This window comes from Symphalangus syndactylus, chromosome X, assembly GCF_028878055.3.
Source record: "Symphalangus syndactylus isolate Jambi chromosome X, NHGRI_mSymSyn1-v2.1_pri, whole genome shotgun sequence".
NCBI classification, from domain to species: domain Eukaryota; kingdom Metazoa; phylum Chordata; class Mammalia; order Primates; family Hylobatidae; genus Symphalangus; species Symphalangus syndactylus.
The window spans coordinates 138,426,647-138,443,850 of NC_072447.2; the positions used below are offsets into that span (position 1 = coordinate 138,426,647).

General features: G+C 39.9%; 1 pseudogene; it reads right to left on the bottom strand.

Annotated features, from left to right (window-relative positions):
* Nucleotides 1-9,020: 9,020 nt before the first annotated feature.
* LOC129475416 (tRNA (guanine-N(7)-)-methyltransferase non-catalytic subunit WDR4-like) lies at nt 9,021-14,449 on the bottom strand (annotated as a pseudogene).
* Between the last annotated feature and the right edge of the window lie 2,755 nt (nt 14,450-17,204).

Below are 17,204 nucleotides of genomic sequence, written 5' to 3' on the forward strand. Positions count from 1 at the left end.
TCATAGATCTTTTTTGCTGTAACTAAGTCAGGATAGGGAGGAAGCCATCATTTAACTCTCTTCCCTTTTTTCTGTCCATGAAAATGAGACAAAAACAGGATTCCACAGCCATACCAATCCTGATTAGAAGGGTGTAGTAACCAGTTACATTGCCTGACACTGGACCAGGAAACTGGGATAATTGTCAGTGTCCTCTTTTGCCTCTACTCTAGGATATTAGATTGCTAAATCACTGTCAATATACCCAGCTGATGAAATGAGGCCCATGGGACCACCAGAGTTAATATTGGGAGTGAATATAGGAACATACACTAACGCCTCCTTTGGTAGACAAGCAGGGTACCAGAGTACCAAGGACCTACTGAAATAGCTCAGGCTTCTTCTTTGAAAAGAGAAAAGGCAGAGCATGTGCAAAGGCCTGCTATTTCTGGCCAGTTTCCTCACTCAAACTATAGAGTAACATCAATGTCTCTCGAGTTTTGTGGTGCATTGCTGTCAAAATTATCAGGGATAGCATCTACCTGTAAGATAACAAAATAGTTATTATTTAAAATATAACAAAAACAATTTAAATGGGAACTTATATGCTTAAAACATTGTTCAATAAATATTGTAAACCACTGTCATCAACATTAGTGAACGTATTTCACATGACCAATAGATCATAGACACAAGGTGATGGTAAACATAATGCCTTGCTACAAATACTGTTAAAATGTATTCAAAAATGTCATTTGCACACCCAAATTTAATGCACTCATAGCATTAGATTTAAAGATTTTTAAAAATAAATTGGCCGGGCGTGGTAGCTCACACCTGTAATCCCAGCACTTTGGGAGGCCAAGGCGGGCAGATTACCTGAGGTTAGGAGTCTGAGACCAGCTGGCCAACATGGTGACACCCCATCTCTATTAAGAATAAAATTAGCCAGGTGTGGTGGCAGGCTCCTGTAATCCCAGCTACACGGGAGGCTGAGGCATGAGAATCACTTGAACGCAGGAAGCATAGATTGCAGTGAGCCAAGATCGCGCCACTGCACTCTAGCCTGGGCGACAGAGTGAGACTCTGTCTCAAATAATAATAATGATAATAATAATAATAATAAATAATGATAATAACTATTCTTGCCCAGTAGGACTTCGCAATGTAATGAGAATAAAAGAGAACAATAACAAGTTTTAAGTAAGCTGTGATAAAGGATATAAAACAAGTTCAAAAATTGGATTCCCTGAAGGGAGAAAATTTCAGACTTAGAGAAAAGAAGGACATTTCTTGGAGGAAGTCAGATTTGAGCTGGGTTGTGAAAGAAGACAAAGATTTAACCTGGCAAATGTGGGGTTTGGGCAAGGGCAGAGAGAAAGGAAAAACAACACAAGTGAGGGGAAGAAGAAGCAAAACCATAACATTCAATATCCAGGCCTGGGGAACAAGCATGAAATAAAGTTGTAAAAATAACCTCAACTGGGAAAAGGGTCTAAAAATATCAAGTCAAATTAGGGCTTTAATTTGTCTATGATAGGGAGGCATACAAACCCTTTTGCTTATTGGAAGTGTTATAGTCCTTATTTGATACTTTATAATTACAAAAATCATACATGTTCATTATAGAAAAAGTAGAAAAAAAATAAGCACAATGCATAATCTAAAGACAACCGTTGACCACATTTTCATATTTACTCTGATCCAGGTGTTTTTTTTCTCTGCAAAAGTATATATGCCTTGTTCCAAAAGAAAAATTTAACATTGTGTGTAGTATTCAAATAACACATGGTGATCACAAACATTTTTATAGAGCAAAAGACTACCGAAAGGGAAATACATAATCTAAAAGATTGGATGTGCCATAATTTATTGACCTAATTCCACATTGTTGGGCATTTAGCTTTTATCCAAATACATTGCCTATTTGCCTGATTTTATTTCTGTAGCATAAACTTCTAGGAGTGCAATTTCTTGTTCAAAGTTTTTTTTATGAGAATAAGCCATTGAGCTGTAAATCAGCTTTCAAGTTTTTTAAATACCTACTTCATTGGTATCCATTTTTCAATTGGCATCTTCCAACTGTCAATACCTGTACTACTCTCATGGTTACTTCCCCCTCATTCACTTTCATTGAGGAATGAAGCACCAGGCTCCCATCTGTCTATCCAACACCACTTCTGTCAGTATTCAAGTTGTGATCCATAGCGCCCTCTGACCTCTCTCTACCCTGACTCCAAACTAGTGTACAACCACACGCCGACTAAACCTTACCCCACATTCCATGTCAAACTCCCACTCTCCCAATTCTGTTTATTTTCCCTCCCAAATAGTATTCAACACAACAGTGCAGACAGATTAAAATGCTTGTATCGTATGATAGAAGGCATTTCGATACAATAGGGACAAAGTGGATTGTACAGTTAATGGCAAGGAACAAGTAGGTAGCCATTATTGAAAGTAAATATAGATCCCTCTCTCAGTTTGTGCACCTCAATCAATTATAGGCAGACTGGAAGTTTAGATATAAATAAATAATAATGTTCATAGGAAAAGCTAAGTGAATACTCATGTGAATTATGAATTGGAATGAGTTCTTACTGAACCCAAAAGCCACATGGACAAGATGGACATATTTAATACAAAAAATTGAACAGCATGAAACAAAGCTAAAAGACTGTCCTGTGGAAATAACTGCAAAATATTTATATACTAATTTTCCTAATAAAATCTTAATTTTCCTAACATAAAAGTAGCTGTAATGCCACTAACATATAAATAATTGTAAGAAAATAAAAGTTGCAGTGATCTCATTAAGACGTAAAGAAATTCCAAATAAAATTATGAGACTGCTTTTCACTTCTAACATTGGCAAAGATTTCAGATTGATCATATTCCTATCCTTGCTAATACTGGCAAACAGGCAGTCTCACAGCCTGTTGCTAAGAGTATCAATTAGTACAATACAGCCAAAGGATAATTTGATAATACCCATCAAAATGGTAGCTATCTGGACTGTGATGATGGTTACATGACTCTGTAAATCTACCAAAAAGTCAATGAATTATACCCTTAAAATGAGAAAATTTTATGGTATGTAAATTGTACCTCGATAAAGCTTTTTTTTTAAGTTTAAAATGCACATCATTTGAGATAGCAATTCTACTTCTATGAATGCATAATACTGGAAAACAGTGGAGTTTTTTTTAACCTGAAAAATAAAGTTAGAGAATTATATAAAGTCCAGTAATTATCAATGTTAACCATATTGTTTAAATAGTAGAAAAACAAATATACAATTTTTACTCTTTTTGTTTTGTTTTGTTTTGTTTTTGAGACGTAGTTTCACTCTTGTTGCCCAGGCTGGAGTGCAGTGGCGCCATCTCTGTTCACTGCAACATCTGCCTCCCGGGTTCAAGCAATTCTCCTGCCTCAGCCTCCCAAGTAGCTGGGATTACAGGTGCCCCCCACCACGCCCAGCTAATTTTTGTATTTTTAGTAGACACAGGGTTTTGCCATGTTGGCCAAGCTGGCCTCGAACTCCTGACCTCAACAATTTTTACTCTTAGCAACATAAATCACTATCGATATTAGAACAAGAGAACCTGCACAGTCAGGGGAGTGGGACTTCAATTTTCACTCTACATCTACTCTACAGATCACATTAGAGAGGCTGGATTAATACAAGAAAAGCAAAATTGAAAGCCCACGAGGATAAGAGACTATCCCCAAACTCATGCAAATGTTACTTTGATAGCTTTCAATCCATGAGATGTTTTATCTTCTTCCGCAACTGCAGTAACTTTTTGTCCAACTTTCAGAGCCACATTGTCAGTGACAACATCACTACTGAAGTAGATCAATTGATTAATCAAGCCATAATCACTAGAGAAACTTGTCACAACTCCCCGCACAGTTTTCAATGTGGTGTCATCTATGGGATTAGCAAACAACAGTTTACATTAATCTCAAAAGCAAACACCCATTACAAATAAGTCCTACCAGAGGAAGATATGGTAGACAATCATCTACTTCTAGAAATAGAATGACCTGGATTTGAGATACAGTTTACAAAAAGCGTAATGATCACCTATGCAGGATTCGGGAGGCAGAGTGCCCAGGTTCACATCCTGCCTGGCACCACCACTTCTCTGTATGGCACAGTGGCCTCACCACAGGCACTGGAGGGCCATAGTTAAGAACACTGAGTCTGGAGCCAGACTGCTTGGGTTTCAATCCCTACATGTACCATCTGCGTAAACCTGCATACCATCTCTTAACCTCTCTGACTCTGTTTTCCTCTGTCAAACAAAGACAGTTAACAATTTCTGCATGATTTCTGCAGTGAAAATTAATGGACACGCATAGATCAACTGCTTAGAACTGTGAGTGCCTTGCATAGGTTAGAATGTAAATGTTGTTGCTATCATCATATCTGCATATGAAGAGTCCTTAAATGACCACTGTTATTATGTAACTTCATCATTATCATCAACACAATGAGCAGCAGCATCTGAAGATTCTTAAACATCTCCCCAGAGCACTAAAAGATATCAGCAATTTAAGTCTAGCCCCAAAGTGCATCTGAATCACCAACAAGTGTGTTTTTTTTTTTTTTTTTTTTTTCCGAACAGGCATAGCTAATAGGTGATATTTGGGGACCTAACCCCAGGCAATCTTCTTGCAGAATCTGAGCTTTGAACCATAAGGCCATAACTGTCTATCCCACAACTTGGGTAAATTGACAGAATGGCTGGGAAATTTTGTGATTATATAAGATTACAAAAACAGAAACCAAGAAAACCCAACGATTTTTTTAATGGGTCAAATTTGTTTGTTACATCATATCACAGAAGAAAGAGGGAGGGCAATGGAAGCAACCACCACTCAGACGCATGAAGACTTGTTGAAGACTCTTCCATGTGTCCTTGTTGGCACAAATGGAGCTAATAGTGAATGAATGCTGCAGTGAGAAATTTCACTCAAAAGCTGAGAAACAGTCTTCTCTGAACAAACTGCTAAGATTTAGCCACCTCAACAGGGGTTCAAACTCAGCTAGCAAAGAAGCTACAGGGAAATTCCAGCACCAGGAAGGCAGGTCCCTGCTGACAGAATACTACTGAACAAAGAGGATGCTGATATATGCCACCCTCTTGAAGACATCATGATTATACTCTTGTGGCAGGAGGTGCCTTCAGAGGTGGGGAGCTTAAAGGATAACAAATGGCTGCTGGACCTGAATGTCCATCTTCCCTATCTGTGTCTCCCTGACTCCGCTATAAAATGGGCATGACAACAATAGGACTTCCCTCACTGGAATTTTTGTGAGAATTAAATGAAATGAATGACGGTAAAGCCGTTAGCTTGGGGCCTGACACATGCAAGCATTCAACACAAAGTAGAATTAATATAATTCAGAGCAGGGATGCAATCCACTCCATTCCACATTCACATGCTTTCAATCAGGCCTAAACATTAAGTTCTTGATCTTCCCTGGCCTTCAGAATTGTTCCTGTTGTCATTCCATTGGCTCTGGAGGATTGTATATCTCTGTAACTCATCTGTGAATACTGTGACTGCCTGAAAATTCTCACCATGGCTTTGCTGGCTGTGCCTGCCCAACGCTGTCTTCTCGCCTTCTGCCCCAGACCAGCAAATTCCTAAGACATTTAGAAGATGGGCAACAAAACCTTTCAATCCTAAATACCCATCTTCTATGTTTGTACTTAAAATTATGGGATAAATGACAGATATTTGTATTGGTGTCTTTGGCTATGGGGCAAGGTGCTAATGACCACTGTAGTCATGGGAGAGTGTGCCCTTGACACAGTCTTTGGTACAGCAGCAGTTGTTGTCAGCACCAAGAGATGTGGATGACCACAGTGAGGGGAAGCTGGAGCTGAAGAGAACTGTTCTTCAGAGCACACATGAGAAATCCGTGAGATACACCAAAAAGTACTTAGGAAGCATTAGGGAGGGGATCTGGGGCTTCATCAAAGCAGGTTCAGTCAGAAAAGTACTGATTGGAGTTCATCATTACTATGACCCTATTTTTATCTCCATGCTGGTGTCCTGAGGAACACACGTATATTAGGTGGTTCTTGCATTGCTATAAAGAAATATCTGAGACTGGGTAATTTATAAAGAAAAGCAGTTTAATTGGCTCACAGTTCTGCAAGCTGTACAGGAAGCATGGTTCTGGCATCTGCTTGGCTCCTGGGAAGGCCTCAGAGAGCTTTTTCATGGTGGAAGGCAAAGTGGGAGCAGGCACATCACATGGCCAGGGCAGGAGCAAGAGAGAGATTTGCGGGGAGGGGTAGGTGCCACACACTTGTAAACAGCCAGATCTCATGAGAACTCATTCATTATTGCAAGGACAGCGCCAAGCCATGAGGGATCTACCCCATGACCCAAACACCTCCTTCCAGGCTCTACCTCCAACATTGGGGATTACAATTCAACATGAGATTTGACGGGGACATATATTCAAACTATATCCACAGGTTACATTTTAGGAGCCTGATTGAATTGAAATATTTTAAGGAAGTCATGTTTCTTTCCATATCTGCTCAGCTGCTAAAGTACCAGAAGGGTGCCTTTGGAAACAGATTTACCTCTCACAGGCTGTGAAGGTCTCTGAGGCACCATTACTAATGCCTTTTTTCCCACTCTGTGGGTTGTCTATTTACTCTGCTGACTGTTCCTTTTATGATGCAAAAGCTCTTTAGTTTAAATAAGTCCTATTTATCTTTGTTTTTATTGCATTTGCTTTGGGGTTCTTGGTCATGAAATTCTTGCCTAAGCCAATGTCTAGAAGGATTTTTCCAATGTTATCTCCTAGAATTTTTATAGAAAACATGCACAATCTATACATCTGACAAAGGAATCTAATATCAAGAATCTACATCAAATTCAAACAAGTCAGTAAGAAAAAAACAAACAATCCCATAAAAAAGTGGGCTAAGGACATGAATAGACAATTCTCAAAAGAAGATATACAAATGGCCAACAAACATATGAAAAAATGCTCAGCGTCACTAATGATCAGGGAAATGCAAATCAAAACCACCTTACTCCTGAAAGAATGGCCATAATCAAAAAATCAAAAAACAGCAGATGTTGGCTTGGATGTGGTGATCAGGGAACACTTCTATACTGCTGGTGGGAATGTAAACTAGTACAGCCTCTATGGAAAACAGTGTGGAGATTTCTTAAAGAACTAAAAGTAGAACTACCGTTTGATCCAGCAATCCCACTACTGGGTATCTACCCAGAGGAAAACAAGTCATTATATAAAAAAGATACTTGCACATGTATGTTTATAGCAGCACAATTTGCAATTGCAAATTCGTGAAATCAACCCAAATGCCTATCAGTCAATGAGTGGATAATGAAACTGTGGTATATATATACAATGGAATACTACTCAGACATAGAAAAAAATGAATTAAAGGCATTTGTAGTGATATGGATGAGATTCAAGACTATCATTCTAAGTGAAGTAACTCAGGAATGGAAAACCAAACACTGCATGTTCTCACTGATATGTGGGAGCTAAGCTATGAGGACACAAAGACATAAGAAGGATATAATGGACTTTGGGGACTTGGAGGGAAGGGTGGGAGGGGGGCGAGGGATAAAAGACCACCAATAGCAGTGGCAGCTGTCGATTTTTCTACCATACTTGTAATGCTGTTCATGCTGGACATGTCAGAGTGTATACTGCTCAGGTGATGGGTGCACCAAAATCTCACAAATCACCACTAAAGAACTTACTCATGTAACCAAATACCACCGGTACCGCAATAACTTATGGAAAAAATAAAAATAAAATAAAATAAAATAAGAGTGCCTTTTTTTAAGGAAAACAAGGCACTTACGAAAAACTTGAAGCACTCCAGCTTTTGATACAGCTTTTGTTTCTAAGGCCCCAGCGAAACCCCACACCCAAGTTATCATCAACATGTACAGTCAATCCTGTGTTTGAAACTTAATCATTGGAGAGTGGGTAGAAGCTAAAATGAACAAATTACCTGATGTATCTAGAAGCCAAACCATCACAGAATCTTTCTTCCCAAATCACTTCCCAGAAGTGTTCAATTTGTGACTGAACACTTCAGTCACAAACAGTGCATGCACGCAAATGTTTTGCTCAATGTGTTTTGAGTCTAATTCCATATATTGCTGCTAAAGATTTCCAGAAAGTTGCAAAAGTTCATCCTTATTGATAGGTGATTGGAATTCAGTGACACTGCTGCTGCTCTGTAGTGTGTGCAAAGGTCAAATCAAAGTAATAAATACGATATTCTCGATCATTTCCCTATAAAACTGGGTTTCTAGCCAGGGCTCATGCCTTCACACTTGCTGAAACCAGTTCACCTTCTGCACCAGTGCTGCCAGAGAGAGCTCCCTGTGACACGGGAATCATGTTTCTGCACTTCCCATGCAGGAGCCACTCACCATATGTGGCTCCTGTGCACATGAAGTGTGGCTGGAGCTGGGAATGGCTGAAGAGTTAGTTCTATTTGAGTTTCAATAGCCCCGTGTGGCAAGTGGCTACTTGGAAAGCAGCACACCACCTGAGATGGCAGGAACAACATGAAAACATCCTCCATGCCACTGCAAAAATGTCTGCCTATACATCTTAGAAGAAGACATGTCCAGCATGAACATCATTACGAGTATGGTAGAAAAATCAACAGCTGCCACTGCTACAGGTTAATAGATTGCCTTCAACATGAAGATAAAATGCTTCCAGCACTTCCACTCTGCCCCATAGTCTCTTAGTTGAGCTAATGCCCTGCACAGCTTCTCTTCAACCAGAAGGGGGCACAGACACCAGGCAAGAGCCTATGCTCAGTGATACGGAATGTTCTAGAGCCCAGGAGACCGTTCCATCCACTGAGCTGAGCTGGTCAGACCTAACTAATGTCATCTTTTCCTTCTTAAAGGGAGATGCCAGGATGAGGAGGGAACAAGTAAAAACTGCTTTTGCTGTTTCAAGGTTGTGACAGGCACTACCAACCACCAAGGTCAGCAACTCAAAGGCACCTCAACCCGGCCTCAACTTCTTGGTTTGGGGCCCAGGTGGGGGAATTCTCCAGCTGCTACTGCAGTCTCTCCTCTTTCTTCTTCAGATAGAAGGTCATGTTATCGAAGATGGCCTTGTAGAGACTGCTGAAGCTGGCATCTGTGACGTTAGAGCATTCCAGCATGGCCCAGTTCCCACGAATAACACTGGAGACTTTTTTTTTTTTTTTAAACACAGTGTATTCAGGAACAGAATGCCACTGGCCACCTACAGGCCTGCAGAGCACCAGGGGGATTTCATGGCAGTCCGGCAGCACCCACAGCCCCTGGGTCTTCTCGAAAGCCACATCCCACACATGGTGCTAGATTGACAGATGCTGCCTGTACAGTAAGTTAGCTGTCTGAGAATATCAAGCTGGAAGATGTAGATTACAGGAATACAGTTGCACAGAAGCGTCATGCAGTTCTCCTAACACCAGAACATGATCCTGGATGTGACAAACCTCTGGTGTCCCAGGGGTCCATCAGCCCTTGCAGACTGGCCAGGTGAGAGCAGTGCAGTTGATGGCCACTTCTGTACTCCCAGAGCCTAAGAGCGCAGTCCCTGGAGGAGGACAAGAAACAGTTCGGGCTGAGTGGGCACCACAGAGATGCGGCTCACAAACTATGTGTGCCTGAGGCAGAAGGACTCGATACTGTGAGGCGCTGTGGCCTAGCTGACCTGGATCTTCTCATCCTGGTTGGCAGTGAGGATGAAGCAGTTATCAGGACTCATAGTCACCTCTAACAACATTGACAGGTGTGCCAGGTCAAGTCTGCCACATCTATGTGGCTCTGAAACCAAAAAGGAGTACACATCTCCAGATTTGTTGGCCACCAAGACCTTCACCTCAGAGGCTGTAAGGTCAGGGCCATACACCTCCTTGCCATGGTCCTGACACTCAGACATTGCCATGGTTTTGTATGGAAAAGAATCAGACGCTTGTGGTCATCTGTTAAAGCAAAATAGCTGCCAGACTTGGAGGTGGATGCCAGAATCATGCCACTCCCCCAGACCAAGGGCAGCCCATCCTCCCCTTTATTTTCTTGTGACTATTCTGCAGCACTGCAGTCATAGATGAAGAGGTTGTTGTCATCATTGTTTGCAGCAGAGGTGGCCAGGAAAAACCCAGAGACTCTACAAGAAAATGGTTAGAACTGATAAACAAATTCAGTAAATTTGCAGAACACAAAATCAACATAAAAAACTCAGTATCACTTCTATATGCCAACAACAAACAATCTGAACAAAAAATCAAGAAAGTAATCCATTTACAATTGACAGAAATAAAATAAAATACCTAGGGTTAAATTTAACCAAAGTGAAATATCTCTATAATGAAAACTATAAAACATTGATGCAAGAAATTGAAGAGGACACAAAATAATAGAAAGGTATTCCATGTTCATGGATTAGAAGAATCAATATTGTTAAAATGTCCATATTAACCAAAGCAATCTACAGATTCAATGCAATCCCTATCAAAATACTAATGCCATTCTTCACAGAAATAGAAAAAAAAAATCCTAACATCTATATGGAATCACAAAAGATCCAGAATAGCCAAAAGTATCCTGGGCAAAAAGAACAAAACTGGAGACATCGCATTACCTGACCTCAAATTATGTTACAGAGTGTAGCAACCAAAACAGCATAATACTGCCATAAAAATCAGACGTATAGACCAATGGAACAGAATAGAGAACCCAGAAACAAATCCACACCCCTACAGTGAACTCGTTTTCAACAAAAGTGCCAAGAGCATTCACTGGGGAAAAGACAGTCTCTTCAAAAAATGGTGCTGGGAAAACCGGATATTCATATGCAGAAAGATGAAACTAGACCCCCATCTCTGACCACATTAAAAATCAAATCAAGTGGATTAAAGACTTAAATCTAAGACCTCAAATTATGAAACTACTACAAGAAAACATCAGGGAAACTCTCCAGGACGTGAGACTGGGCAAAGATTTCTTGAGTAATACCCTGCAAGCACAGACAACCAAAGCAAATATGGACAAATGAGATCACACCAAGTTTAAAAGCTTCTGCACAGAAAAGGAAACAACCAATAAAGTGAAGAGACAACCCACAGAATAAGAGAAAATATTTGCAAACTACCCATTTGACAAGGAATTAATAACCAGAATATATAAGGAGCTCATACAACTCAATAGGAAAAAATCTAATAATCTGATTTTTAAATGGGCAAAAGTCTGAATGCATATTTTTCAAAAGAAGATATACAAATGGCAAACAGGTATATGAAAAGGTGCTCAACATCATTGATCATTGAGAAATGCGGATCAAAACTACAATGATATATCATCTCACTCCAGTTAGAATGGGTTTTATCCAAAAGACAGGCAATAATAACAAATGCTGGAGAGGATGTGGAGAAAAGGAAACCCCTTGTACACTGTTAGTGGAAATGTAAATTAGTACAACCACTATGGAGAATGGCTTGGAGTTTCCTTAAAGAAACTAAAGTAGGACTACCATAGGATTCACCAATCTCACCCCTAGATGTATACTCAAATGAAAGGAAATCAGTATGTTGAAGAGATATCTGCACTCCCGTGTTTACTGCAGCACAATTCACAATAGCCAAGATTTAGAAGCAACCTATGTGTCCATCAGCAGATGAATGGAAAAAGAAAATGTGGTGTATATACACAATGGAGTACTATTCAGCCATAAAAAGAATGACATTCTTTCATTTGCGACAACACGGATGGAACTGGAAATCATTATGTTAAGTGAAATAAGCCAGGCACAGAAAAGACAAACTTTGCATGTTTTCACTCATTTGTGGGAGCTAAAAATTAAAAATAATTGAACTCATGGAGATGGAGAGTAGAAGGATGGTTCCTGAGGCTGGGAAGAGTAGTCACAGGGGAGTGGGGATGGTTAATGGGTACAAAAATATAGTTAGATAGAATGAATAAGATCTAGTATTTGATAACACAGCAGGGTGACTACAGTCAACATAATTTATTGTACATTTCAAAATCACTAAAAGAGTATCATTGGATTGTCTGTAACACAAAGAAATGGTGAATGCTTGAGCTGATGGTTACCCCATTTACCCTGATGTGGCTATTATGCATTGTATGCCTAATGTATCAAAACATCTCACGTACCCTATAAATATATACACCTACTATGTACCCACAAAATTTAAAAATAAAAAAATTAAACCTTTTTTAGCTACAATATATAGGTAGTTATATGGATTTTTGTATAGATATAGATATAGTTCATGAATACTAACTACCCAACTTTGTGTGATTTGCCTACAGTGTGACTGCATTATCTCTTGGGAATCATCAGGAAAGGAAGTATCTTAGAAGCTAGTCTGTAAGGTAGAATGCAGAAACTCTGAATTTTGGGGGAGAAAATGAGGCCCTTCCCTTGAGCTGGAAGGGAAGTCTATGGTAAACTGTGTGGGTAAATTAAAAATTTTGACTTGGTCCCAGCTACTCGGGCACAATTCTCTCAGAATTGGGGTCATGTTATTTGTGATGGTTTTTCTGATGTGTCACCTTGGGTAGGCTACAGTTTCCAGTTATTTAATCAAACACTAAATGTTGCTGTAAAGAGAGTTTTTAAATATAATTAAAGGCTATAATCAGCTGAATCTAGGTGAGGGAGATTATCCTGGTTAATTTGGGTTGGCCTGAGTCAATCTGTCGGAAGGCCTTAAAAGCAGGGTTGAGGTTTCCCCAAGAGAGAAGAAATTCCACCTATGGACTTCAGCTTCAGCCTGTGCCTATGAATTCCAGGTTGTCCAAGATTTTTCCTTCCTGACTGCCTGCCATAACAACTTGTTTAGCTCCTCACAATTGCCAATTCCATGCAATAAATAGATAGATAGATGATAGACAGATAATAGGTAGATAGATATATGGAGAAAAAGAGAGAGAGAGAGAGAGAGAAAGATAGGTAAGATATAGATATAGATACAGATATCCTACCAATACTGCTTCTGTAATTGAGTTCTTACTAATACACTCTGCAAAGGCAATTGAACTAGGGTGTTTCTACCAGTAAGATGCTAGGGCCGCAGAGGAGGGTTTGGAATTGTGTCTATACAAACCATGGGTGGTGCATCATCTCCTTGACTGAAGTTGACCACTTCAAGGCAGTTGAATGTATGTTTGGAAAAATGAAAGCCAGCAGGGATTTAGTAACTTGTAGAATTCTTAAACTGCTGGAAAGCAGGAGAAAAGAAAGCCTCAGCAAATATACTGATGTTGCAGAGGTTGGAGACAAGGCTTTGGCAAAGGAATGGAGATGAGCAAATCAGATTTGTTTAGATCAAGTGAGAGTAGGAACTGTCCGAAATAGAATACTTCCGTGGAAACATGAATGGCACTGGAATCCTGAAGGCCTCCACAGATTCTCACTTTTATCAGAATTAGTTTGTGAGGAGGATAGAAAGGAAGCAGCATGAAAGGCTTGCAGTAGTGAAGGTGACTAAGTCTTATGTCATGAGCAGAAACATTTAGGGCAAACACCCAGGACCTAGGGAAGTACTGCTGTGTTGCTCCCAAGGAAGGGAATGTGGAGACAAGTAGGTCAGCTGTGGCCACTGGGAAAACCACCTGCGAGCATGTAGAAAGATACTGGGAATAGAGGCACATCAGAAAAAGGCCACAAAACTTTCTGTAGTGAGGAAACTTGGCCCTGAGAAGGATAGGCTTAACAAAGGATGGGCTGACTTCATGTCCCGCTGTGGGCAACATGGAAGCCAAGATAGAATGAAGGCTGTGTTTTGCAGTATTGGATGGTGGACAGTAGTGACTATAATTGTCCAACACTTTCTATGAATAGCCCTTGACCATCTCCCACAATCGTCTGTTAGCTGGTGGAGTTACTTTACCTCCTCCAGCCTCTTTTCTCCTCAGTAAAATGGAGATAACAATAGTCTGTTTCCTAGGAATGTTGTAATGGCCTCATGAGAGGATGTATGCAAAGTGCTTCAGCCAGCTGCTTACATTTCATGAAGTATATAAGGTATTTCAGGCTTCCACGTCTTTTCTGGTTGTTCCTTCTACATGGTAGGAGGATATTCCCACATCTGGCCTCAACCTTCTCAGACCCAACTAGAAAATTCTCCAGCATGTTTCAAGGATGAACTTAAGGGTCCTCCCTCCATGAGCCCTTCCTTGATGGCCCTATTAGGCATAGCTGACCACTCTCATTCCGTGAACAGTCAAACAAGCTTCTATAGATGTCTTGGGGGGATTCAGTGAAGAGCACAAAAGTTCACGCCAATCCAGGCTCTGGATTCCTCGTCTCCCATCCAGGATGCTCCAATTCCTGACTGCTACTGCTTTTCAAGTGAATTATACTGGAATGGCAACCAGCCTACGTTAAAGACTTGTTTAAAGCCATGGCCAGTTGCAGAATAGACTAAATGCATCATTTAACTGTAAGTAAGAAACCCCCAGCATGGCCCCCTAAGGGATCAGTGCAGAGACATGCCTCTGTTTTATCTGTCTTGGAACGTTTTCAGGGCTGCAGCAGCCTTCTGAGAGGAGTTTGATGAATTAATTTCAAAGCAAATATATTACTCTTAGCTATCTAGTGCAAGGGATAACAGATGGGGCAAGCAGTAGACAAATCAAAAAAGCTTGGGAAAAAAGAGTCTAGGGGAAAAGATAGAAAGGAGAACGAGGGCTTTGTAAAGCTTCTGAGTACATTAAGGACTCTATAAGCCCATGCACTTGCCCAGGAATGGGTGGATACTCAAAGAAGACCTGAGAAGACCTTGATCTTTCACCTATGGCTGACATTTAAGCTCTGCACAAGCATATAGTGTAGGCTAGGTCAGAAATGTAACACAGAGTCAATCTACTATTTTTATTTTTGTCTCCTAGCATGCAAGGAAATCTCCATCCTATTATTAGTGGACCACTAAGCTAACAGAACAAAGACTTTAGTGAACACACATAACAAAGGATAGAGTCTTTAAAAATGTTTCTAAAAGTCACCAAAAAAAAAAAAAAAAAAAAAAAAGAACGAACAAACCTACAACCCACGATAAGCAGTAACAACAAGCCCTGGAGAAAGAGATAATCTGATTCCCTGAGTTACTGCATTCTAATGTTTTAAACGTCCAATTTTCATCAAAAATATGTGATGCCTGCAAAGAAATTAAAAACTATGACTCAAGTACAGGAAGAGAAAGAACAGATACCATCCCTGAGGAAGTCTGAATGTGCTTCTTACTAGACAAAGACATTAAATCAATTGTGCCTCACCTGGGGTTCCTGAGGCCTTTATGTCCCCACTACTATTAAAATAGGCCTTTCCTGGGATCCCTTTCCTTTAACAACACTTTCTGCTTTCTAATCCATATTGCTAACTCAACCTGACCATTATAGTTCTCATTGAAAGTTGATTGGCATTCTACTTTGTAAATCAATCCTTGGTAAGCTTGGCTTAACTCTTGGCTCTTGCAATGTGTTCATGACTCTGAAAAGCTGAAGACCAGCCCTTAGACATGGTAACCGAGCAGATTCTGATCATATCTCTAAGTGCCTATGGCACACTCAAATATAAAAACTCAAAATGTCCCAAGTTGAACTTGTCTTTTCTTAAAAAAAAAAAAATCCCTCTCTTCTTTCTTGGTTCCCTCTCTTGAGCGGTGTCACCATCATCTACCTAGAAAGTCAAAAGACATCTCTGAGTCAGCTGCATCCCACTTCCCCAGGAAAAACAGTTAAGACAGACTTCACTTCTTGTAGTTTCAAAAATCCATCCCACACTTCATCCTCATCAGCCTTAACTTGGTTTGGATACACTTTATGTTCCCCTATGTCAGCAAGTTTTTTGTTACTGTCCCTGTTTCCAGGTTTTCACCCACATCTCCACCAATGCTAAATTTATCCCCCTCATCCCAGGTAAGGTGATCCATAGAAAACATAAATATGACCATGCAACTCCCCTCTCCAATATACTTCAACAAAGAATATCAACTTATGATAAAGTTTGAATTCTAAGACCCATTAAAAGCTAATTGCTGCCCTTACACCACTTGTTCTCCCTCTCTTCCACCCGAGGATCTGACAACCTGATATATCCTCCACTGCTGACAGAGTGATGTACCCTCCACACAATCTAACCTTATCCTTCCTCTTTCAATCCTTCTTCCCACCATGAACATATCCTTATTTCACCTGCTGTCTTCAGGACAAAGTTCAAACTCCTTTATCCTTCTGATGTTAGTGTTTGCTACACCTCCAACTTGGCTGGATTGTAGATATGGTCACAAAGGCAGATGAAGAAAGGCATACTAAGCAAACTCAGGAAATGAGCTAGTCATTAATGTCAGGCAGACACTGGCAGTGGGGAAAGGAAAGAATATGAACAACTGAAATTCTTCCCAGAATGACTGTAGATAAAATAAGGGAGCAGAAAAGTTATCAAAACCATAGGCTGGAACCATATAGTGAAGGAGTAAACTGTGACCATCACATTCGTTACTCTAAAAGCATAATAAGTTGAAATTAATGACATAAAAGTAATAATTGATAACAATTAATATTACATATTGAATTCGTATAAATTAGCAATAGTACTAGAATGAATAATTAATATTTATATAAGGATGATCTTCAGTCATCAGGAAAGGGTACATTATTTTCAGGATGCTTAGTTTAAGAAGCAGAGGTCACGTGTAATTCTTTAAATTCCTGTGAAAGAAGTATTAAAAGTTTGGGTGCTCAAAGCTGACACTGACATGTAAAATGTATATATACATAATAGATATAATAGTATAGATAATATATAGATAATATATACATATATTGCAATTCAATCTCAAAAGATGCTCGGTACATGCAACTAAAATACTTAAACCATATGTTAGATATTTGTTATCTGCTAGGGACTTGTACCAAAAGCTTTCCTTTGATTTTGACAGACAGGTTGTGGTGAGTATTATTACTACTATTTATCAATTAGGAGATGTAGACTCAGGAATATCATCTACCCGCCCGTGATCACAATCTGAGTGAGTGGTGGAGATAGGATCCACATCTGGGTCAATCTGACTCCAAAGCTATAATTTCCTGGTATCTCAGTTTCACAAACTTTCCCTTTCTTTTCACGGCAGAGGGGCCAGAAATTGGCAGAAGATGAAAGC